Source organism: Maniola jurtina, chromosome 11, assembly GCF_905333055.1.
Source record: "Maniola jurtina chromosome 11, ilManJurt1.1, whole genome shotgun sequence".
In the NCBI taxonomy this organism is placed as follows: domain Eukaryota; kingdom Metazoa; phylum Arthropoda; class Insecta; order Lepidoptera; family Nymphalidae; genus Maniola; species Maniola jurtina.
The window spans coordinates 1,876,167-1,901,785 of NC_060039.1; the positions used below are offsets into that span (position 1 = coordinate 1,876,167).

The 25,619-nt window shown below is 36.7% G+C and overlaps 1 protein-coding gene and 1 long non-coding RNA gene across 2 annotated transcripts in view; both read right to left on the reverse strand.

Annotated features, from left to right (window-relative positions):
- Positions 1-25,619, reverse strand: part of LOC123869774 (protein dachsous) — a 371,978-nt gene that overhangs the window by 137,110 nt on the left and 209,249 nt on the right. The gene's annotated exons all lie outside the window — the stretch shown is intronic.
- Positions 563-19,626, reverse strand: LOC123869780. The gene is made up of 3 exons (XR_006796957.1): positions 19,615-19,626; positions 9,031-9,035; positions 563-655 (listed from the first exon to the last, which is right to left on the reverse strand). It is a non-coding gene; the product is annotated as an uncharacterized LOC123869780 (long non-coding RNA).

Here is a 25,619-nt window from a genome sequence, read left to right on the forward strand (position 1 = left end):
AACGTTGCGATTCCTGGCGCGAGGTCGCAATTTTAGCACCTTTGGACCCCAACGCCGATCGTCTTTTCATACCTATTGCCACTTCAGCTTCGCAGCCTATTACTGTTCGTCTTATCCATTTTATACAACAACCCAAATAGTATACAACTAAAAAAACTCTACATTTTAAAATATCGCTCCAAATACCTGTCGATTTAAAAGTGCAACATTAATATTAAAACAACAATTAATTTTGTCCATAAATGTAAAAATGGCAAACTTATTTATGGATTACTTATAACAAGGTAACTCTATTCATAGATTTGTAGCCTTTTACATCCTAGACCTCCAAATATAACATAATATAACATGTTACACATTCCATAGGAGATACGCACAAGCAGTAAAGTATAGAAAGGATTCGACAAAAAAACTAATACGATTATTAACTTTTATCAGTCTGATAGAAGGGCTGACTTAATTTTTTTGCGCTAAAGATCAGCTTGGCTGTCCAGCGCAGAAAGGCAGCCAGTATTCTTGGTACCATTCCACACACGCATGGGTATAAAATTCATGCTCGGTGATGAGTAAGATAGAGGATACAAAACGCACGAGAGTAGAAAAGATAGCGCTTTACAAATTGTGACCCAAGTGTCGTAGTTTATGCACTTTAAGGCTATCCTTGCCAACGATCCCCCGTCGATTTCCTACGAATGATATTATTGTTCTTATCTCTATCTGCCCTGGTTCGTGCATTCTCGGTTCCTAGATCGGTACATTTGTGATAACCAAATTTCAAATTGCTGTGATTGGCTGAATTTACCATGTTCTTGCTGCGACAGTGAGTTTGAGCCACTAGCGGAACAATGTTAGCCGGTCAGAAATGATTGCAATTAGTCAACCTGTATGACGTCCGTGTTCTGTTTTCGATTACAAAAAAGAAAAAATAGTTGTTGCAATCATCAATTTTAGCAAATAGTGAAAGAGAGTCGGCCAATCAGAGGTCACAACTACCGTCACACTTTCTGTCACACTATGGCAGTAGGCATACCAAGTAATGAAAACAATTTTTCATTCTGTCTAGGTCGAAGTAGGGTTGCCACCTGGCTCTTTTTGATTTACAGGCTACCACCATCAAAAATACGGGGTTTAGATTTGAAGAAATTTGAAAATTTGAAGTATTTGAAGAAATAGGCGGTGGTTCTCTCTGAAATGCATGGAAAGCCTATTTAGATATTTCAGTTTATTTGTAAGTTTTGTATTTTTTCTCTGTATGTTGCCGTGTCTTGATTGGTGAACTGTGTTTGCAATGTGGTTTTAAATAAAAGATTTATTTATTTAAATAGCTTTTAAAAACTCTTAGTGTTGTAAAGCAAAATGTTATACATTTCATGCATACAATCTTTTCATTTCAACTTAAAATTACATTTAATTTGTAATTTAACACCACTTTCCCACCTTCCCACCTTTACCACCTTCACAGTATCAATACTATGGCCGTAGCCAGGAATCGATTGCGGGAGAGGTTTTATCAGGGCCGGAACTGAATCCTGTCATGAGGAAAAAAACATTCGCTCAACTTTATGGGCTAATTACCTGGTTAGTGGAATTTCGCCTTTCAATTTGACAGTGAGATAAAATACAACAATAAAAAAGCGCGAGCGCAGTGAGCGTAAGTGTTTTTGGTTCAATACAGAAAAAATTAAAGTGAAAGGGAAACGAGTGTAGCCATAGCAAGATTTTATTTTTAAAGCTTCCTATCCATACTAATATTACGAATACGACAGTATATCTATTTGCCTATCTATTTGTTACCCTTTCACGGCCAATCTTCTTTACCAAAATTTTGGTACTTACTATTCAGAGGTAACTTGCATCCCAGACATTTTTTTTTAGGCGGCTTTTTAGCCCGGAAAATCCCCCACGGAATTTTTAAAAATCTAAATTCATGCAAACGAAATTACGGGGTTTACACCAAGTAATAGAAATTCAAAGCGCGAGTGAAGTGAGCGCGAAATGTTTGATATATTTCCAAAAAAAATTGATAAGCAAATGCAAGAAATAGTGTAAGTATTATTTTAGGCTTAGGTTTTTGACGGCTTCCCAGGCGCAGTCGCCATTTCAAAATTTCTGGTCTGGTGGGAGGCTTCGGTCATGGCTAGTTATATGATTAGTATGGCCCTAACGGCCAAGAAATTAGACTGCATCATCACTTACCACTAGAAAAGATTAAAGTCACGGGCTAACTTGTATAAAAAAAGGCTTACATCCTCAAACCAAGCCCCGCCGCCTTGGCTACGACCATGATCAATATCGAGTGGGTTTCGGCTACGCATTGCCGCAAAAGGAAAATATTCTTTCTACTGGACATAACGTCAGTGTTTGATTTCGCCAGCCAGCTCCTGCTGAATTTGTAAAAAACCGGCCAAGTGCGAGTCAGACCCACGCACCGAGGGTTCCATATTCGGGTATTTTTCCGACATTTTACTCGAGAAATCAAAAACTGTTCTGCATTAAAAAAATATGCATAAAAAATAAATAAAAATCTGTTTTAGAATGAACAGGTAAAGCCCTTTCATATGATAACCCACTTGATATATGTAGTTATCTTACTTTGAAAATTGAAAATACTAATATTTGTTCATGAACACATGACAGACGGATAGAAGGACAGATGGACAGATGGACAGACGGAAAGACTGACAGACTGACAGACAACGAAGTGATCCTATAAGAGTTCTTTTTTGCTTTTGAGTTACGGAACCCTAAAAATATTTAGTTTTATTTGCCCCGTATTTTATTTTCATAATTACAGGTTTCTGTATCCTGAAATACGGGGTAACCAGTAAAATACGGGGCCTCTGGCAACCCTATTCGGAAAACACTGTCACATTCAAGTTAATGTCAAATATTTTGTTTTCAATTACAGAAAGCTGTATCAATCATTATTACAATATTTTCTTTGTTGTGATTGGCTGAATTTTTGAGTTTCAGCCAATAAACAGACTGTTTGCCAATTAAACGTCATAACAATATAAATGCCAGAAAGTTTAACCAAATAAAACAAACTTAATGAGAACCTAGTGAGAATGCAAACGGCACACAATTTATAATACATATTATGTTAGTCGTATATAATAGGTATTATAGTAGTCGTTCACTTTGGTAATAGTCAGATTGTCATCAGTAAAATTGATATTGGTTGATGTATCGTAAATTATTGTTTCGGTGACAAATATTTTTATTATCTATTTATCTTTGAACAGAATGGAATAGAATGAAATGGAATGGAATACAATGATAAATTTTTATTCCTGTAAACTTTTAGGTAAACTTCAAAGTGTTTTTGGATGGTCAGAAAAATTTACCACTGGTTCGGAATGCCGTTCCTACGTTTTCTAGGGTTTCGTACCTCAAAATGAAAAACGGAACTCTTATAGGATCACTTTGTTGTCTATCTCTCTGTCTGTCGTGTGTGTCAAGAAAACCTCTAGGGTACTTCCCGTTGACTCAAAACCATGAAATTTGGCAGGTAACCTAACTCCGTAATTTTGGGTAGTTTTTTTAATCGATAAAGAAAGTTTGCGACATTGTTCAATAAAAAATTTGGATTCCAACTCCTCAATCCTGATGTTGCAGGGGACCTGACTACTAAAGCTAATGGGATTTAAAAAGTGTCGATTATTAATTGATATTGAAGGTATCTATACCAAGTAAACACTTTGTCGTTGACCTCAACCCTGATGCTGTAAGAAATTGCATTCCTAAATCCTGGTGATCCCTCGGGATTTGAAAAGGATCATCCGTTTAAATATTCTTACGTGATACAGAAACAAGTTGCATCCCGGGGACGGGCTATTACGGAGAGGCAACTTTTGTTCTGGGAAATGAAAGGATCGGGATTTTTAAAAACTTAAATCCACGCGAGCGAAGCTGCGGGCATTAGCTAGTTGTAAATATATTTAGAAGCTACTATAAGATAATAGATAAGGTACTTATTTCCTTATATTTTTATTGTATGGCAGCGCGCGGTTTTAAATTATAAATTGCACGTCCTGTCCTTTTCTGTAATACATTTTTTTCTCAATATCTACCGCTTTATCTCATAGCAAGAGTCCGTAAGACATAATACAGTGAAAATAGGCAAAATATACAATTTTTGCAGTTTCCACGTCAGTACCTGTCGAATTTTTCTAACAGTGTAAGCAGCAGAGCTGAGTTTACCATCAAGTGTTGATATGTGGGTGTTCCATAGAAGCTTTGCATCTAACATTATACCGAGAAACACGGGGTTCTCCTTTATTTTCAACATATGATTATTTATCAATGAATTTATGTCATTTAAGGTCCTGGTATTGGGCAGTGTGAATTGAACACACTTAGATTTCTTTGCATTTGGAAGTAAATTGTTAGCAATAAATCAGAGAGTGACCTGTGATATGGCATTACATATAGTATACATTGTCAAAAATTATAATATTAAAGCTGTGCGTATTGCGTGAGGAATAGGTTGCAAGAGAGTTGCAACTTGCAGGGTTTGATGCATGCGCTATTGCCAGCAAATATGAGACATATTTTTATCTACAGGCAACGTCTGAGTAGGTAAAGCATACGTCTAACGCAAGTTGAAATGTACCAGTGTATTTAGTTAGACCTATCGACAAGTTTGGAGTTGGGTGCAGTCTAAATGTGGCCCGTGTGTTTAGACTGTCAGTTTCTGTCAGTTTCACGTGTCGTCCCCCGCACTTCACCACCCCGCTTGCACAAATCGAGACAGCACGAAATTTTCAAGATTTCTGGGTGTAATTTCTGGTTTTCGTAGTTCCCACATAATTATAACAATATAAAATATATAACGATAATTTTTTTACTACATAATATTCATTAAATTTTCTATGTCTGTGGTTTTTCCAAATTTCATTAAATTGCTTCGTTGTCTAGAAAAACGAGTACAAAGTTGGGCCTTTTTTTAAAGAAAAATACAAATCTTTGAGCCCCTGTAATTTTAAAACTACATATTTTTAGAAAAATCTAAAACACCACAGACACAGATATTAGTTTCTAGACTATGTCTGCAAAATTTCATGGACTTTGGTTGCTTAATATTCAAATGAAATGGGAACTACGATTGTATGGAGTAAGTGACGGAGAGAGCCCTGTTAAGTTCAGACACGTAGGTATGTAAGTAACGTATCTTTCTCTTTTTACAATAATATCATTGGCTACCTAGCTATTTTATTGTACCATTTACACTAAGTTGATAAGTGTACTTAGGAGCTACTGGTACGTGTGAAGAATTCCCATCAGGCAAACGTCCAACTTGTCTTGGCCAGCCTCAGTCATTCCCAACTAATTGTAACAGTTGGAGGCCAATAAACAGACGTGTCGCTTCACAATGCCAACCGCTGGCAACATATGTTTTTCCATGCGCCCCAAAAGGCAAAACCTTCCGCGAATATGTACGTGGCTAAGTCTACGACATGTTTTTATAACACCCTATTCAATAGATAGTTGTTAAAGTGCCTCACTTTTCAGAGATCCGTGCATCAATCACAAAGCTGGAATAATCGAATAGTTGCAATAGATCTTGAGTCTTCAGAAAATAAATAATTAAACTTTCGTCATCATCACCCTCAACCGATAGACGTCTACTGTTAGTCATAGGTATCTTGTTGGGACCTCCACTCGCGATAATAAATAATAATAAATCACACTAATATTATAAAGGCGAAAGTTTGTATGTGTGTGTGTGTGTGTGTGTGTGTGTGTGTGTGTGTGTATGTTTGTTACTCCTTCACGCAAAAACTACTGGACGGATTTGGCTGAAATTTAGAATGGAGATAGATAATATCCTGGATTAGCACATAGGCTACTTTTTATCCCGGAAAATCAAAGAGTTCCCACGGGATTTCAAAAAACCTAAATCCACGCGGGCGAAGTCGCGGGCATCGGCTAGTAAATAGATAATTTTTATTTCAGGTGATATAAGTCACAACACAACCCATAACAAAAAAAAAGAAAAGGTAATCCAGTGGCTCCACTCGACTCGTTTGTGGTCGTCTATCCACCTAGTATAATTATGACAGCACCACTACCTCAAGAACTAGAACTTAGAGAAAAAAAATTACGCGGGGCTGACTCTCCCTGAAGGTCTTACGATCATGCAATAAATGAACAAATCTATCTGCCTGCCTGGATCTGGCTTCTTAGGATAGCGTTTTTTAACACTAATGTCACAGTATCAAAAAAATACTAACAAAGTCATCATATCATAAGTGGCACAGTCATTTCTTTTTCTAAAATACTACGCCATTTTGTTTCAATAGACAACCTTTCGGTGACATCTTTAGAAGTAACATCACAGCCGCATCATGACGGCCCCGCTGTTCTAGAAAACTAGAGCTTACGGAACCATTGCTATACAAAGCCGACTCGCTCTCGAGTTTTTCTTAGTGGGATAGATTTATTTTTCTGTCCCGATGTCCAAGATACGTCGTGTTAGAGATAAGTTTGATAGGGGAACGTGGTCGGAATTCTAACGGTTTCGAATGTAAATTATTCTATTACCGGTATTAATGCCCCATTACTTGGATTAGATATATTTTTTTTTTCAATCTGTTGTGAAAGAATTGGAGTTACGTCGTGAGTGCATTGGTGGAGTATATCTTTAGTTGCTTTATACGGTATTATTTTATGGGGTTGTAATTGATACAGAAAACGATTTGTTTTCACAAGGACTTTTTTCAGTTGCAGGCTTGCACTTGGCTATAGTTAGACCCTTGGTTTACGCATTTACGAGTAGCACGTATCAGCCATGATTATTTTACGTGAGTAGTGTTCGTATTCTCTTTGCAATTTCATTTCACACTAATATTATAAAGGCGAAAGTTTGTGTGTATGTGTGTGTGTGTGTGTGTGTGTGTGTATGTTTGTTACTCCTTTACGCAAAAACTATTGGACGGATTTGGCTGAAATTTGGAATGGAGATAGATAATAATATCCTGGATTAGCACATAGGCTACTTTTTATCCCGGAAAATCAAAGAGTTCCCACGGGATTTCGAAAACCTAAATCCACGCGGGCGAAGTCGCGGGCATCGGCTAGTAAGTAAATAAAATTTGTCACTGGACATACAAACCCGTAAGTGAAACTTTGGGACTTTTGGATTTTTTTTTTTTTGGAAACTATAAATTATATAATAATTTAATGTTTCAAAATGTGATTTTGGATTTTTTTCTTTATTTGCCCTTCTCATTTAGGACACAATTTTTATATCTAGATTTTTTAGTTTTAGTCAGAAACGGTAAGAAATTGATTTTTGAGTCGTTTTTTTTTAAATTTTGTGGATAATTCATACCTACTTACATGTGAAATGCTAAATAAAGAATATATATAGGTAGGAATGAATGATTACAATAAAAATATCACATACCTAGTTGTTTTTTGTTTATTTAAGTACTTAAGAGGGGTCTCTCCGTCACTCGCTCCATACAAACGTAGTTCCAATTTCATTTGAATATTAAGCAACCAAAGGCCATGAAATTTTGCAGACATATTCTAGTAACTAATATCTATATGCCTGATGTTTTCCAGATTTCTGTTAAAATATTCGGTTTCAAAATTACGCGGTCTTAAAAATTCACATACAAATCTTTGAGCCCCTGTAATTTTAAAACTACATATTTTTAGAAAAATCTAAAATACCACAGGCACAGATATTACTTTCTAGAATATGTCTGCAAAATTTCATGGACTTTGGTTGCTTAATATTCAAATGAAATTGGGACTACGATTGTATGGAGTAAGTGACGTAGAGTTCCCTGTTAATAGAATAGATAGTCCTTATAAATAGGTAAGTACGCACTTTCATCGTTAACCTTTACAAAGTTGAATAGATAACTGAACACACCTCTCGCTGATACCTGCAACGTTATTGCGAGATGCTAACATACCTACACTTAGCACATTTCATAACTAAAGTTTAGGCTAAGTACATAGGACATTAGGCGGCTGTCTCTGTTTTGAGAAATTAATCAGCCAGTTCCTAATTTTGTAGTTATTTCAATCACATTTAATTGCGTAGTTAATAATTAAAAACTTATAACAAATATTTAGAAATAAGTAAATTCAGTCATTATTTTAAGGTAATATTTGTTAATATTATCTTATTTTTGTTTTATTATCCTTCGGAGCTATATAACTTTTCCAAATTTATTATGTACTAATATTATGCGATCGGTCATGTATATTACAATATTGTGTTACCTGCATGAGTTGTGTGTGCCCGTAAGTGGTGTGTCACACTGAATAAGACTATACTATTGTATTTTTAAGTGTTTTGTGAACATGCTGTGGGCGTACCGTAAAATAATAAATAAATAAAATAAATAAAATAAATAAAATAAATAAAATAAATAAAATAAAATAGACTTTTTTTTATTCTTACACAAGTTAGCTCTTGACTGCAATCTCACCTGGTGGTAAGTGATAGGTCAGTCTAAGATGGAAGTGGGCTAACCTGTGAAGGGTATGGCAGTTTTTTTTAACCCATGCTCCTTTGGTTTCTATACGGCATCGCACCGGGACACGGAATGGCGGCACGGCTTTGTCGGTAGGGTGGTAACTAGCCACGGCCGAAGCCTCCCAACAGACCAGACTAAGGATTTAGAAAACCTTCCACTAATAAGACCATTGCGCTTACCACTGCGCCACTTTTAGCCTGAAAGGCCAAGATCATTGTTAAGTTTCCAGGACGTGTTTCTTAAAAGTCTATTAAATGACACTGTTCATGCCATTCCAAGGATTACCTAGATTTTTTAACCCCCGACCGAAAAAGAGGGGTGTTATAAGTTTGACATGTGTATCTGTGTATCTGTGTGTCTGTGTATCTGTGTATCTGTCTGTGGCATCGTAGCACCTAAGCGAATGAATCGATTTTAATTTAGTTTTTTTTGTTTGAAAGGTGGCTTGATCGAGAGTGTTCTTAGCTATCATCCAATAAAATCGGTTCAGCCGTTTGAAAGTTATCAGCTTTTTTCTAGTTACTGTAACCTTCACTTGTCGGGGGTGTTATAAATTTTTAATTTACACTTGTTTACTTAAATCGTATTTCTTGCTAGAGTCTGTCAGTGACTATTTAGCATTTTTAGAAAACTAAAACACTGAGAAAAATGTGAATGAATGAATAATTGAATTGCGGGCGTTCGTCATCTAGTTTGAAATAAATGCACCGCCTGTAATTAGGTATTTTTTCGACGCACCCAATGCTACCGAACCTTATCCCACAAAGAGTTTCTAGCAAGCGAGGCGCATTTTCACTTTTCAGTGTGCGTTATATAATACAAGTCGAAACTAACAAGAATCATTACAGTAAAATCACTTTCTCAAGATGATTTATAATAATCGCCTGTGTAGTTTAGAGAGCCACACTGCGTGCCTAGACATCGCACGCGCTTCCTGTATGACCCTAGCTTTCACTGAATCTAAAGCTCAGCGCAGACTGCCGCATGAGAGGCAAAAGCTACATTTTTAGTACTAAATAATTGAAACTAACAATGAAAGCAGTAAATATTCGTCTCTTAGTTATTTTGCAACTCTTCGGCGTGTCTAATCCGACCATAGGCATGAGCTTGACTGCAAATTATGTGATCATGCAGGCTAAGGTGGAACACGCCTGCCTAGAAGATGCCTATTCACTCTTCTTTTAAATGCCCTAACATTGTAACTGGCAGGGAAAATGGAAGCCGGAGGGCGATTGAAATATCAATAAGTCAATGTTAACCATACTTACAAAGTTTATATGCAGTAAGTATATAGCTTACGCCCTATCTGAGGTGTGGGAACACTATCAACTACGCTACAATTCAATTACAAGGCGCTTTCACTGTCGCTAATGTCATAGCGGCCGGGTCCCAAGGGTCAGATATACAGCCGTTTATTAGCCTCTGAGGTACCTCTGTTTGTCTGTCTGTTTGAAAAAGGTACGAAAATAAGATACGAACGTACGAAAATGACCCAAAAAATATGAAATTCATACGTTTCGTTCCCTTCTGGCTGCACTACGTACTTTACCAGCTAGTTATGATAGAATAAACCCTTTCTGAGGTGTGGGAACACTATCAACTACGCTACAATTCAATAACAAGGCGCTTTCACTGTCGCTAATGTCATAGCGGCCGGGTCCCAAGGGTCAGAGATACAGCCGTTTATTAGCCTCTGAAGTAAGTTACTGTTTCCGCGCATACTACCGATTTCAAAGCCGTTTTAAAGCTGAATAAAGCTTGTTACAGACCAAGTTATTATATAATTAGTATCATCGTCATTATCCTGATCCTGGTCGACCAACCATCACCTGGAGGAGGTCCATTGAAGCAAGGCTTAAAAGAGTGGGACTCTTGCAAAATAGGGATGATGACTAGTAAAATCAGTGTCTTTTTATCAAACGTCAAAACGCTCGCTTAGTAAGGGAGCTTGTATGAAATTCACAGATGTGACGTCATAGACATTTGACATAATTGGACGTACTTTTTTAGTTAAATCGCTTAAATCGATAATTTAAAGTAGTAAGCAAACTTAAAACTAACATCGGACGTGGATTTTACGAATTTCGGAAGTCCATCCTAATAAATTGCTTATTTTAGACATACTAGGCATCATCCCAATTATGGCAAGGCATGGAAAACAATTACTACAGCCTGTATCTCTAAGTTCCACTAGGGAATTACAGGACCCCATCATCATCATCGACAACAGATAGACGTCCGTATTAAAAAAATTATGAACCTCAAATTCGTTTATTGTCCAAGGACTGATCACAGATGGAAGAGATATAGAGAAAAAAAAAGATAGACGTCCACTTCTGGAAATAGGTCTCTTCTATAGGACCTTCCACTCGCCACGGTCGTGCACCACCTGAATCCAGTGGCTCTCTGCGTGTCGTTTGATGTCGTCTGCCCACCTAGAGATCTCGTCCAAAATTCCTCAGACCAAAGTCTTCGAACAGATCATGTTGTCAGTGATGACATAATAAACCGAAATCCGAGATATCGCTGACTATGTTACATAGGTATATACCCATAATTTATAAAAAAATAGGTACTAATCTACTAAAATAAACTATGGACTGACTACTTTATTCTCATGTTTTTTTTGTTATTTAATCGCACACAAAATATGTCGTTTTTGCGATTTAATCATTATACTTATAATCATATTTAATTCTAATCGTCATTTAACATCCCATTGAGTCAATCGACACCTAATTTATCGTAAATAATGCCAATTTATATGTACATAAACGAATGGAATTAACGAACTTATACAATACCTGCCTACTCGGATGTGTCGCGATATGTCCTAAAATATTATACAAGTCTACACGGTTCATTATGATAATAAATTCAAGATATCGGGTTCAAGGTATAAAAAATAGCGTTTTTAAATAAAATAGGTACCTACTGCGGGTTTTACAAAGATAGCTATAATACAAACATAAAAGAAATAAAAAAAGATAAAAAGATAAGAGATATAAAGATAGCATACAAAGACAATTAAACAAGTTGGAAAATAAAACTATTTAGATTAGAAATTACAGTATACTAGACAGAAATTCATTTCATGAAACGAAATGAAAATGTTTTATTTCAGGGATATAGAATCCAAAAAACGTTAAAAAAAATAATAAAAAAAAAACTCTACCTGACTCGTGAATTACTTTTTTTATTTCTAAGTTTTAACTTACTCCTACATAGCCGAAATTCTATGGACTCGTACAAAGCGATTTGCTTTCTCGTTTCTTATACGCAATGCTAGAGTACAGAATGCCTTTCCGGCTTCCTTTTGTCCTCACTAGCTATAATATTACCTTCAAAAGATCGAATAACTCCATGTTGTAATCCAGTGGGAACAACACGAAGGTTATTTCCACTGCATGTGCGTGGAAATAAGGGCCTGGCACAACGGGCGGTCGAAGTCCACAAGCACCCAAGTGTTGAAGGCAAAATTGCTTACGGTGCAGGTGGCGTACGGTGCGGTTGTAATAAAGGAAGGTAGAATAAGGTCAAACAGCACGTTAGAGCACTCTCAATTCTCGCCATTATACTAAAAATAAATAATCAGTGTCTCATAACTTGGGCCACCCATCCATTCGGTGTATGCGCTTGCCCGTCTCATAGCGCTATTGTTGCCAATAAACTGGCAAATTATGCAATTCCACGGCGCTATTCTATTGAATATGTATTTAGTTGTATAGCGTTTAGCGTTCACGTAGATATACTGTACGTGTAGGATCGCGGGTGTACTAATATTGATTGAGTAAAACTTAACTAGATTGCTCAGACGTCAATGATAAAAATAGTCTGTTTAAGTAATAAGCTACAAGTATAATTAATGCTTTTTAAAATTTAAAGCTAGTTTAAAGCTTGCTCATGAAAACAAAACGTTTAAGTCCAAACACCTTGTAAATGAGTCCGGGTATCCTGTTATATCCCATCAGAGAGTTCCAATGTCCATGTTCATCATCAGAGAAGCAAAATGATAATAATAATCATCTATTGTCATTGAAGCCAGTGCGTGATGGCAAAATTTCAATTCATAGGACACAAATCGGACAATTATATTGGAGTGGCAGAAAAATCAGTTACCAATTTCGACGGAATGACAACATGCGAATACCTAAGTCAAATTAGTAAAAAAATAATTCTTTCTGTTATAGTAATTTTTTTTAAATATTTTTGATGTGAATCCACAGAAAAATAAAATAAATACGGTAATAGATTCAGATAATAGTATTATGTAGATTGTAGATGGTATATTTTCTAGAGCAGATTCCACTGAGAGGAACCAGTGTAACGAAAAATTTTAAAATTATTAGTCAATTGAATATTATTTATTTATTTATTATTTAAAAATAAGTGCAATTTAACAAGATCAAAAACAAAAATAGTATTAAAACCACAAGCACCTCCAGGCGTTAAGTCCTGTTATTATGTAGATTGTAGATGGTATATTTTCTAGAGCAGATTCTACTGAGAGGAACCGGTGTAACTAAAAATTTTAAAATTATTAGTCAAGTGAATATTTTTTTTTTTTTAATTTTTTAAACTAAGTACAATTTAACAAGATCAAAAACAAAAATAGTATTAAAACCACAAGCACCTCCAGGCGTTAAGTCCTGTTACTTAAAAAATTACTAATTCGATTGTCTTTTGAACAATGGCCGTTTTATACAGGCATTGAAGCACTGATCAAAATGCATGATGCATACACGATGACGTAACGGATTTAAAATTCCGTGCGCAGGAAAAGGTGTCCGTCAAAAAGTTTTACGCTGGTATGGTGACTTGGAGAAAATGATTGACACTGCCCGAAATTCCGTTTAATATAAAATGTTGAAGCAAATCGAATCCAAGAAATTATAATTACTGTATGTAATTTAAATGAGATATTTTTTATTTTAGAGCCTCGATAGCTCAACAGTTGAGGAGCGGACTGAATTCCGAAAGGTCGGCGGTTCAAACCTCACCCGTTGCACTATTGTCGTAACCACTCCTGGCACAAGCTTTACGCTTAGTTGGAGGGGAAAGGGGAGTATTAGTCAGTTAGTTAGGGGAGTTAGTAGTATTTTATTATGGGCCTCATAAGAAAGCTCAGAGTCACTCAGCGTGCGATGGAGAGAACTATGCTTAGAGCTTCTCTACATGATCAAATTAGTATTAAGCAGACCAATATAACCATAGTAACGGACATAGCTCAATGGCTTGCGAATGAAGTGGTAATGGGCAGTGCCCGTTCAAAATATTAATACTGTACATAATTTAATCCAATTTAATAAAAAAATCCAGCCGAATACTTTTGCCTAATATTCGGCTATTCGGTCAGGGGCCTCGCCGAATATTCGGTATTCGGTATACTGCCGAATATACTATTCGTTGCAAGTCTAATTAATAGATGTTGGGGTCCCAAGATGCTAGAATGGCGACCTTGCATCGAAAAGCGCAGCGTTGGCAGACCCCACTTTAAGTGACAGCTGACAGATGACATCAAATGAGTTGCAGGGAACCGGTGGATTCAGGCGGCGCAAAACCGCGGCGCGTGGGAGTCCCTACAAGAGGCGTATGTCCAGCAGTGGACGTCTACTGCTGGACATAAACTGGACTGACTGATTTGGAATCAGTCAGTCTTTAATAAAGAAGGTCAAAGAAGAGTTTCAAGAATGTATAGGCGTTCGGCTAGGTCTTGTACAGTACAGTCTACTGGTTGATAGTGATAATAATGATAAGTATAATGATGTTAGATCGCAACAAGAACTTTTTAAAGTCGCAAAAACAAGTCGTAGAACAAAAAGTTAACCCTTTGGTTTCTTTCGTTTGGATTTGAAGATTTCTTTACTGTGGTTTATGTTTACGATTTCCCCATACTGTCCCAAACAAATAAAACATTACATATGTAGAACCAGTATAACCAATGATTTGTATGCCAATCGCTGGCACAGTCACCCGCCTGTGGCTTGTTTACTATGTAGTTGTGGTACTCAAGTCGACGCTCTTAATGGTATTTTTGCATGCAGAGGTCAATCATTGATATGCGGCGAGCCATCCTACAATGCACGATTGTGCGTCAGTCGGGCTCTTGTAGGTACATCTAATTATATTTTTATTAAGTAGGTAATTATTCTTGTATTGTTTTAGGGATCCGTAAACGAAGGGGCCCGACCATATTACTAAGCCTCCACTATCCGTCCGTCCGTTTGTCTATCCGCGGGCTATATATCCCAAGAACCGTAATAGGTAGAGAGTTGAAGTTTTCGCAGAATGTCTATTTCTATTCGACGGTTAAAAAAACACCTACTGCAGACTTAAATAGTTATATGCTTAGTTAGAAAAGAAAGAAGTACTTATTCTTGTTTTTCAATACAGTGAACCTATTAATATACATACCTTACAAACTACGACGACGTCGATTCTCATGCTTTTCTCTAAACTAAATTTAGAGTATCTGCATCTTTTTCTTTTTAATATTGTTATAATTTACAAGTGTAAATTAAAAATTTATAACACCCCGGACAAGTGAAGGTTACAGTAACTCGAAAAGAGCTGATAACTTTCAAACGGCTGAACCGATTTTCTTGGATTATAGCTAAAAACACTCTCGAGCAAGCCACCTTTCAAACAAAAAAAAAAAAACTAAATTAAAATCGGTTCATTAGTTTAGGAGCTACGATGCCACAGACAGACACACACGTACACAGGTACACACGTCAAACTTATAACACCCCTCTTTTCGGGTCGGGGGTAAAAAGAGGAGTGCTACAAAAAACAATAGGCTCGCAACTGGCAGTTAAAGTCACGACTCACAAGGTTTGCCAGTCCTAAATTTTTAGTTTATCTGTCCTTTTCTTATTACATTGGTAAAAAAAGAGATGTGAATACTCTAAAATTTAGTAGCGCAGAGAATCAGTACTGATTACCAGTGTATTCGATTAAAGTGGTTGAAGTCTACCGCCCTGTAGCAACTCTTACCTGCAAACAAAAAGAAACACACAAAATTATAATTTGAATGAAATTTACAAACAAAACGGATGTGCGACAACGCGCTGTATAAATATTTCAATCGTATGCAGCTAATTAATCTCGTTGGAGGCGTGCTCTGAAATTATGCCTTTGTATTGTGCGTAGGGTAAGGGCTCCGTGTGTGGTACAAGAGCAACGGCATCGATATAAAGATCTGTGCGACTTGGCCCATGTGATTCACGCGTGTATTTTTAACAATATTTACAAGATAAAGTTGAAAACTAAAACCCGACTGCATCATTAAACGCTGAAATATTAGAGTAAAACTTTATTTCAGTCGCTTGGTATAATTTAATGTTATTGTACATTTACATAGGTACATGAGCTTAGAATTTTTTCTTCTTTCATTTGACATCCCACTCGCAGCAATTTTTTTGAAGACCTCCACTTTTTTTGATGTAACATCTATTAGGTCAATCTTTTGCGTATAAAATATAACCTATGTCACCCAGACTTTAACAGCAAATCAGTAATTGACATCTCATTCGTCAAAATCGGCCCAGTAGTTTAGACACTACGGTCGAACACACAGAATCTGGGTACAAACATACATACATACTTACATACATACATACATACATACATATACTGCTAAAATCACAACCCTTCCTTTTGGCTTTGCCGCAGTCGGTTAAAAACCGACTGATTTCGAGGTCAAAGGATTGTTTCAAGAATGTATAGGCCTTCAAGCTTCGGCTAGATCTTGAACAATTTATTCAAAAATAGCCGAGATAGGTATAGGCCGCAAGACCAACGAAGCTGTAATTCTAGATAAGTAAAATGGGTGTTTTAACCCCTGACCCAAAAAGAGGGGTGTAATAAGTTTGACATGTGTATCTGTCTGTGGCATCGTAGCTCCGAAACTAATGAATCGATTTTAATTTAGTTTTTTTTGTTTAAAAGGTGGCTTGATCGAGAGTGTTCCTAGCTATAATCCAAGAAAATTGGTTCAGCCGTTTGAAAGTTATCAGCTCTTTTCTAGTTACTGTAATCTTCACTTGTCGGGGGTGTTATAAATTTTTAACTTACACTTGTATTACCACTTACCAGTCTTCATAATAAAACCAAAGTTATCGTCCTCTTCCCTTGCTAACGGTACTTTTCCAACTGATAGATAGAGCTAAAATGGTGGGCATTTACTTAATAATTTTTTTTTTTAATGCATCACACTTATTTTTCGTGCAACTAATCCTACTTTACTAAAACTAAGTCAATCCCAGCATTTATCGCTCAAAGTTGATCACTTGCACCGGACACATACATCTGCAAATCAAATTGACGACCACGCATGGGCGCGAGTGGGGAGGCAGAGTGAGTCTAGACATCACCATAATACTAGTATGTCGGTATATAAGATAGGTAGGTATACGTCCCCTATAAAGAAATGACCTTCTAAGGTAAAATAGCTAGCAGATTGATAGATGGCTTATAGTATCATAACAAATCTATCTAGATAGATAGATAGAACACTTTATTAACAAAAAAACACATGTAAAGGAACACAACACAGAAAGAAGAAAACAGAAAAAACAATTGTGTGCAAAGGCGGCCTTATTGCTATTAGCAATCTCTACCAGGCAACCTTTGCTGAAAGGAAAGGCTCTAGGTTTACGATTAATTTAGATTTTATCAGCAGATACCTGGTTTGTGCTACTATAGTACGCGACAGGTCGAGATGGCATTGTTTTTTTTGTCCACAACCATCTTCGCATTATTGCCTTTCCAATGAAACCGGTTTGGGGTTCACATCGGTTGGATGTGAACTCCAAAGTCTATAACGGACATAGGCAGAAATATTTTTTTTATAAGTATATGGGATTTTAACTGACTAAAGGTGGTTATTTTTATTTTTAACCACAGAAAAAAAATCGAAGGTTTAATAGATATCTAATTGATTACTCGTCGCTCGCCAATTAGTTTCAATTTCACCCCATACCTGACTATTACAGTTTATTATAAGTTCTATTACAAGACTATTACAGTTATAATAACAGCCGAAGAATCTAAGGCTACATGCATGCAGTAAGTAGTTACTCTTGACCGTGAAAGAGATTAGTGTTGGTTCCAGGTTCACATTAGGTCCGACCGACATCTGTTTTTATCGTCCCGTGATTATAACATTTCAGTAGATACGTGGGATCCGATAAAACTATCGGCGACGACAATATTAAGAAGTTCTGTCGCCACGATTTCTGTCGGAACGGATCATCATCATCATCATCAACCCATCGCTGGCTCACTACTGAGCACGGGTTTCTTCTCAGAAAATGCGAAAGGTTTGGCCATAGTCTACCACGCTGGCCACTATGCTTGGCAGACTCCACAGACCATTATATAGAATTCTCAGGCATGCATTTTCTCACGAAACGATCCCTCACTAAAGCAACTGATACATAAATGCTTAAAACGCACATAGTTCTGAAAGGCTAGTGGTTCCGGGATCGAACTACGAACCCCCCGACTAGAAGGCCGACGTCTTAACCACTAGGCTATCACCACTTAAACTTCGGTAGACTAAACTGTCGGTTAAACATTATGTGAACCAGGTCATTCTGAGTTGTACTTCGTAGTCTGTTGTCCTAATTAAGGCGTAAATGAACTTTAAGAGCTGAAAGCCAGCCTACCACAAAATTATCGGATCGACTTTATGTGAACCAAATCTAAGTATTACCCAAGGCGTAAATGAAGCTTAAGAGCTGAAAGTCAGTCTACGACAAAACTGTCGGTTCGACTTTATGTGAACCAGGTCTGAGTTGTATCTGGTAGTTGTCCCAATCAATACCTGTTCACAGGTTACCAGTTATACCGTAACGAGATATCACGTACAGTCGTTACGACTTACCCGCCAATAATCGTACCCGTCACGACCGACTATAATAACAATAATATCCATATTCCCTCGCAAATAAGGGAATAATGTTATGTGGACGAGAATTAGGATTAAGCCACCAAAAGAGCGTTATCGCCTTCTGTTATGAATATTTGTTGAATTTGGTAATTGTTAACATCTAAAACTACCATAGCGCCCCCAAGGAGCTCCTAAGCTCTTTTGATAGAGAAAAAATAAATAAAAAATAAAAGTGTAGGTATGTACAATGATAAAAAATGCCACGAGGATGGTATTAAAATAGTTATGCTTATGTACCCTATAACCTATATTTTTTTTTTCAGATAAGGATAAATAAATCGTCTAAATTACAAAAGTTCCGCTGTAAACAAAATATAGTTGAAGCGAAACTTTTTTTATCAGATTTTGTAAGTGTATAGAGTCTTTTGCACTTTAGTGAGATATTTTATTTAAGCGAAAAGCTAACAAACAGAGAGCATCCATAGTTTACTCTTGCATAGATCAATTATTATAACAACTACTACAAATTTCATCGTTGGTCTATTTAAGTGATTCTTGCATGACCTATTATTGTAGGACTAATACTAACAGTTTCAAAGGCCCCACAGCTGCGCCTAGCTTTGAATACGATCCCTAATCGGGGGTAAACGCTGGTTTAATGGCGTGAGTAGTAAAACTTTGTCGGTGCCGGGCGATTATCATACAATAGCCACTTGCGATGCGGTCGGTGACAGATACGCGTTTCCTGTAACCGAAACGGGCGGCCATTTTGTATTCGCGAATCGCGACCACGAAATGGCGGCGGCACGGTTATTAGCACTTATGACTTTTGCATAAATGTGAAAAGCTCTTATTGGTAGTAATCTAAATGCGAAAGTGCCTGTCTATCGATCTTTCCGTCTGTCTGTAACTTTTTCAGGCCCTTTAACGTTTTGATGATTCGGTACAGAGATGTCTTGCAACCCAGAGACGGGCACAGGCCAATTTTTATCCCAGGAAATCAAAAAGTTTTTATGGAAGATACTTAGCTTAGAATAACTAACTTAGCTCAATGAGCTCGCATACTTGAAGTGGCAATGGACAGGACACAGATCAAAGAGCCGATATATGTAGGTCGTTGTGGTCCCAAGTTTCTTTAATGTTTACCCCATATTATGTTCCCAAAACATGGGAATTTTGAAAAAACTGATGTTACTAAAAAAATATGATACGTAGGACCTAACTAACTGAAACTCTAGGTTTTACGTAGCATACTTTTAAACCCCCGACCCAAAAAGAGGGGTGTTATAAGTATGACGTGTGTATGTCTAGAAGAATAGCTACACAGTTATAGCTAATGGTATCGAATAAAAGGGGTTCCCCGAATCGACGACGCTTGGATAAAAATATTACTACTTAAGGGGCCTATCCATATTATTATTGTTTTACTTTTAGAGGGGTTTCGTGTCGGGGATTTTTTAAATTTTTTATTTAATTTTCAGAGGTTTTTTTTGCTATTTTTAAAAGCCAGTGACAGTGAGCGATCAACCTAATGCTAATCGAAGCTAGATTCGTTGGTAGTAGGTGTAAAATGTAGGATATATATTCTCACGTCGACCGGCGGCGTACGTGCGCGCAGCGACCACACCGGGTATCGTGCTAGTACATTACAATTCGACGCGCCTTTCCAGCTAACCAGCTATAATTATGTAGATATACGAGACTATCGAATACACCAAGATAATAATATTCAAATCATACATTCTTAAACTTTGATAAAAACACAAGGTTACAACTTCGAGATAATTTTTAGGGTTCCGTAGTAAACAAGGAACCCTTATACCCGTTAATTTAACCCGTGCGCGATTTAGCTCTGATATTATTTAAAAAAAAAAAAACAAAATTCAAAATATTTTAATTCAATTAAACTTTTACAAGTGCTTTTGAATCGTCAAAAGAATCTACCACTGGTTCGGAATGCCGTTCCTACCGAGAAGAACCAGCAAGAAACTCGGCGGTTGCTCTTTTCAAGTATTCAATTTAGAACTAGAAAGCAGTAATTTGCCATGGTAATAATATCTACATATTTGCTCCGGTATATTGTATAATATTACTATCAAATTAATGATTTTACTACGCGGACAAGGTGGTAAAATAAAATCTGGATAACTTTTTGAGGATATTTTAGTGGAGTTCAACGCCAGTCGTTTTGTCGTCCATTATAGTGTGGGGTATACTTGGATAGGTCTTTCAAAAATTTTCTACATAAACAACTTCTCAGAACACTCCATATTCAACTCGAATTATCACTCAGATGTGATCACAATCACAATTTGAAAGAAACACTAACGTGTGAACTAAATTTTGAATACTTGAATATTTTCAACTGTATTTTACCTAAACAAACCTTTGAGCAAGCATTTCGGGAATGAAAGTGTACCAATTTGTTAGTGATTCTCTCAATTATTGTTATAGCTTTAGATTTAACCTGTAGCTTGATATAATTTCGGGCCGTAAAAATGGGGCTTGCTTAATATAAAACACCTATAAAAGCCCCATAAAAATATCAATTAAAAAATACTCATTCAGATTTTCAAAACAAAATAAATAATACACTCGTAATAACAGTTCAGAGTTTCGATGATTCCTTTTCGCATTACGACTGTTTTTTTGAGCTGCGGCAATTCGACAGTGGCATTATTTTTTGTTGAACAACTTTGACTTTTCAAATGGAGCACTAATGACTATGGCTCTACCTCCATGAAGATATGGCAATTTGTGGGAGGATATGCAATGAAATCATCAAAATGACTGAATTGGGTACCAATTTGAATAAAATATCATTGAATGCCGATTAATTTCACCATCCTAATCTCACTGCATGCCTGATATCACACTAATATTATAAAAGAGAAAGTTTGTATGTGTGTGTGTGTGTGTGTATGTTTGTTACTCCTTCACGCAAAAACTACTGGACGGATTGGGCTGAAATTTAGAATGGAGATAGATTATACCCTGGATTATATCCCGGAAAATCAAAGAGTTCCCAGGGGAATTTTAAAAAACCTACATCCACGCGAACGAAGTCGCGGGCATCAGCTAGTGCTTTTATATTACCCAAAACAGATCGCATTACAGTAAATTGCCTTTACGGTTTCTACGTATAAAATTATTTTTGAGAAACGTAGTAAAATATTCCAATTTTGACATGACTGGAAAAAAGGAGCGTAATGTTTTTAGAATTCATGTACCGATGTATGTTGGCTATGTGGCGCCATATTCAAATGTGAAATGACTTTTTTTGGGCAGTCGTGCTTTTAATTTTTTTTATTACGACTTGTTGTAAAGAGTCTGTTGGTTTAAGTTTTTATTGAGTTTGATTGGTTAGTATTTAAATGAAAGCCAAACTAGTATGTTTGGAGGGCACTACGATTCACGTGAAATATTTTATCAAATGTTTACATATCAAAGAGGTATTTGCACGTAAGTAGGTATATGATTAGTGAACCGTGCTTCATAAAGTTTAAAGTGCCGCCAGTGAACGTAAGGTTAGGTTGCCCGTCATAAATGATAAATGACTTGGTATTAACAGGCACCTAAGTTAAATACATTTAATGTCGGTTAACATGACGGTTTACAGACGTCGATTGCAGTTTTGTTTGACTGAATTTACAAGAAAGTAGAGTCGAGGTCTGTAAAGTGATTATGCAAAAATGGCAAAGGTTGTCAACAGCATGTAGCGTTGTTTATTACTTACCTTATATTTCAATGTACCTATTGATGGAATGATTGAAACTTCAGTTTTTATCATGACGTCACTAAGGCTAAAAGCCTATATACCTAACCTACATCTGAAATACCTTTCTGAAACTGCTCATAAACTTGAGTTATGCATGCTATAGTCTTCTTCTTCTATATAATATACTTAAAACGAAAAGCTGACTAACTGACTCACTGACGGATCTATCAACACACAGCAACGGGCTAACAGGCATGCAGATAGCTATTATGACGTGGGCATACAGATAGGATTTTTGAAAATTCAACCCCTAGGGGGTAAAATAGAGGTTTGAAATTTGTGTAGTCCACGCGGACGAAGTCACGGACATCAGCTAGTATAAGTTATATAAAAGGAAAAGGTAACTTACTGGCTGACTGATCAGCTATTAAGTACCTACACGCAGCTTAAACTAATGGACGGATCGGGCTGAAATTTGGCATGTATGACGTGGACATCGCTAAGAAAGGATTTTTGAAAATTCAACCGCTAAGGGGGTAAAATAGGGGTTTGAAATTTGTGTAGTCCAAGTCCCGGGCTATGCTAGTATAAAATATCGGGATTAGGTTGGAGTAGGTATAGGATATGGGTTTAAATATTCGGAACGTGCGGCATTACATCGGTTCATAAATACACGGGACTTGAGAACGGGGGCCGTATCTCGAGGAATCGTGACCATTGATAGATGGACACACGTACAAATATTATGTATATATTTAACTGAAATCTGGTTAAAAACATACCATTTCTTCCAGCTTCCTGTATACATCGACCAAATTGCTTTTCTACCCTTAGATTGAACAGGATCTTTTTGTGAAAATTATCTCATTAGCTCACAACGAACTAGTTACAGACTAAAATGCTGCTAAAAATGTTTCTTTCCGCAGAAATTACTCTATTTTTAACCCCCGACCCAAAAAGAGGGGCGTTATAAGTTTGATGTGTGTATCTGTGTATCTGTCTCTGGCATCGTAGCTCCTGAAATAATGAACCGATTTTAATTTAGTTTTTTTTGTTTGAAATGTGGCTTGATCGAGAATGTTCTTAATAGGTTAGCTATAATCCAAGAAAATCGGTTCAGCCGTATGAAAGTTATCAGCTCTTTTCTAGTTACTGTAACCTTCACTTGACGGGGGTGTTATATATTTTTAATTTACACATGTATTAACTACAGTCTAAGACCCCATTTCATTTGTTCATAATGGGGAATGTTAGTCATGACCAAAATGGCTAATATTCTTTTATAAAAGAAAAGAAGAAGAAGAAAAGGAAATGCCAATAGATGGCAAATTCTAGAAACATTTGCAACAAATACATCGACATAAAATACGTTTTCCAATACAACAATATTTTATTTAGCGAAATATGAAATTCCTAACGTTTTCCCTTCCATACATCGTGGCCAGGCACGGTCACGATGTCTTTTTGCTTATGAATACTAAAACTAATACATCGTGTAGGAACATCTGTTTATCTGTCCGTTCGTGGAAATGTTGATAGTATCGCATGGACACGTTTTAATGTAACTTAACTTGCAATAAAAAGTTTATGTGTTTACCTTATCTACCTAAAAACCTAAACGAATGGTCAAATTACCAAAAAGATGAAGTAGATACACGGTACAGTTATATTTTTTTTAGTATTTTGCGAAAAATAAACAAGTAGGGGACTTTGTTTTATACTTTGTAATGATTCCGCAATCAATTTTGGGCATGACACCAGTTTTAAAAAAAACCTATTAAAATTATGCTACTGAAAAAAGCATATTATAAAATTATGCTACTAAAAAAAGCATAGTTACGTACCTATAATCGAAGATTATGTAAATGATAAAAGAGCGTGAATTTGACCTGCAGCTCGCTCCAGCAACGCGCGGGACTTCAATAATTACATAGTAATTACATGGCATAATAATGTACATATCAAATCTTTGAAAAGAGCAACCGCCGAGTTTCTTTCTGGTTCTTCTCGGCACTCCGAACCAGTGGTAAATGCATTTGACGATTCAAAAGTACTTGTAAAAGTTTAATTGAATATTAATATTTTGAATTTTGAATTGCAGATACTATAGGAGAGGTACCTATTCGTCAATTAATCGTGCTAGGAACTGAGGTCGGAACCGGCAAAATGATTTTCCGATCGCGGGATTATCACACTTCACACTAATATTATAAAGGCGAAAGTTTGTATGTGTGTGTGTGTGTGTGTGTGTGTGTGTATGTTTGTTACTCCTTCACGCAAAAACTACTGAACGGATTTGGCTGAAATTTAGAATGGAGATAGATAATATCCTGGATTAGCACATAGGCTACTTTTTATCCCGGAAAATCAAAGAGTTCCCACGGGATTTCGAAAAACCTAAATCCACGCGGACGAAGTCGCGGGCATTGGCTAGTCTGCCAATAAGCGATAGCCGCTGTATTTTACAGCTATATACAGCTCAGAGCGACAGAATGAGGCACCGGCTCGCGGGACGCGCTACTGGACGGGTAATTGATACATAATGGCTGTATAAAGTGTTTTATAGACATTATATAAATGATGGAACATCCTGAGCAACATAGTTTTCTATGACATAAGAAGAATAATGATTTCTTCGATACTCAACATAGACAGAGAGTCAGCGAGGGTTATTTTGTAAAAGCAGAAAGTTTATCTGCGTATTGTCCCCAAAAACAGGGAGAAACGATCAGTGACTATGAAGTTTGGATCATGGTGGCTTTGGGAGGTACCTAATAGGCAACCTTTTAGCGAGAGTCTTTAGAGAGCTTTTATAAAATAACGAAGGTCTAGCCCTTGCTGGCTCTTAGTCTATATGTAGTGTAACTATTATGTCATAGCCAGATCCAAGCGCCCAATTTCTTGAAATGTGCTACTATTTCATGAAAAAGTTAACAATTATACTACTGAACCAATCGGCATGCAGATAGGCTATTATGACCTAGGTACCTACCTACTAAGATATCCGCTAAGATAGAATTTTTGAAAATTCAACCCATAAAGGGATCAAAATAGGGGTTGTAAATGTACTTAGACCACGCGGACGAAATCGTGGGCATTATATATATATTTTAAATAGTAGCATATTATAAATGTGAAAGTGTGAATGTTTGGATGTTTGTTACTCAATCACGCAAAAACTACTGGACCGATTTGGTTGAAATTTGGAATGGAGATAGAATATACCCTGGATTAACACATAGGCTACTTTTTATCCCAGAAAATCAAAGAGGCCCCGCGGATTTTGAAAAACCTAAATCCACGCGGGCGAAGTCGCGGGCATCAGCTAGTCCATACTAATATTATAAATGCGAAAGTGTGTCTGTCTATCTGTCTGCTACTTTTTCACGGCTCAACAGTTTAGCCGATTCTAACGAAATTTGGTACAGGGTTAGCTTATATCCCGGGGACGGACATAGGCTACTTTTTATCCCGGAGAATCAAAGAGTTCCCACGGGATTCCTAA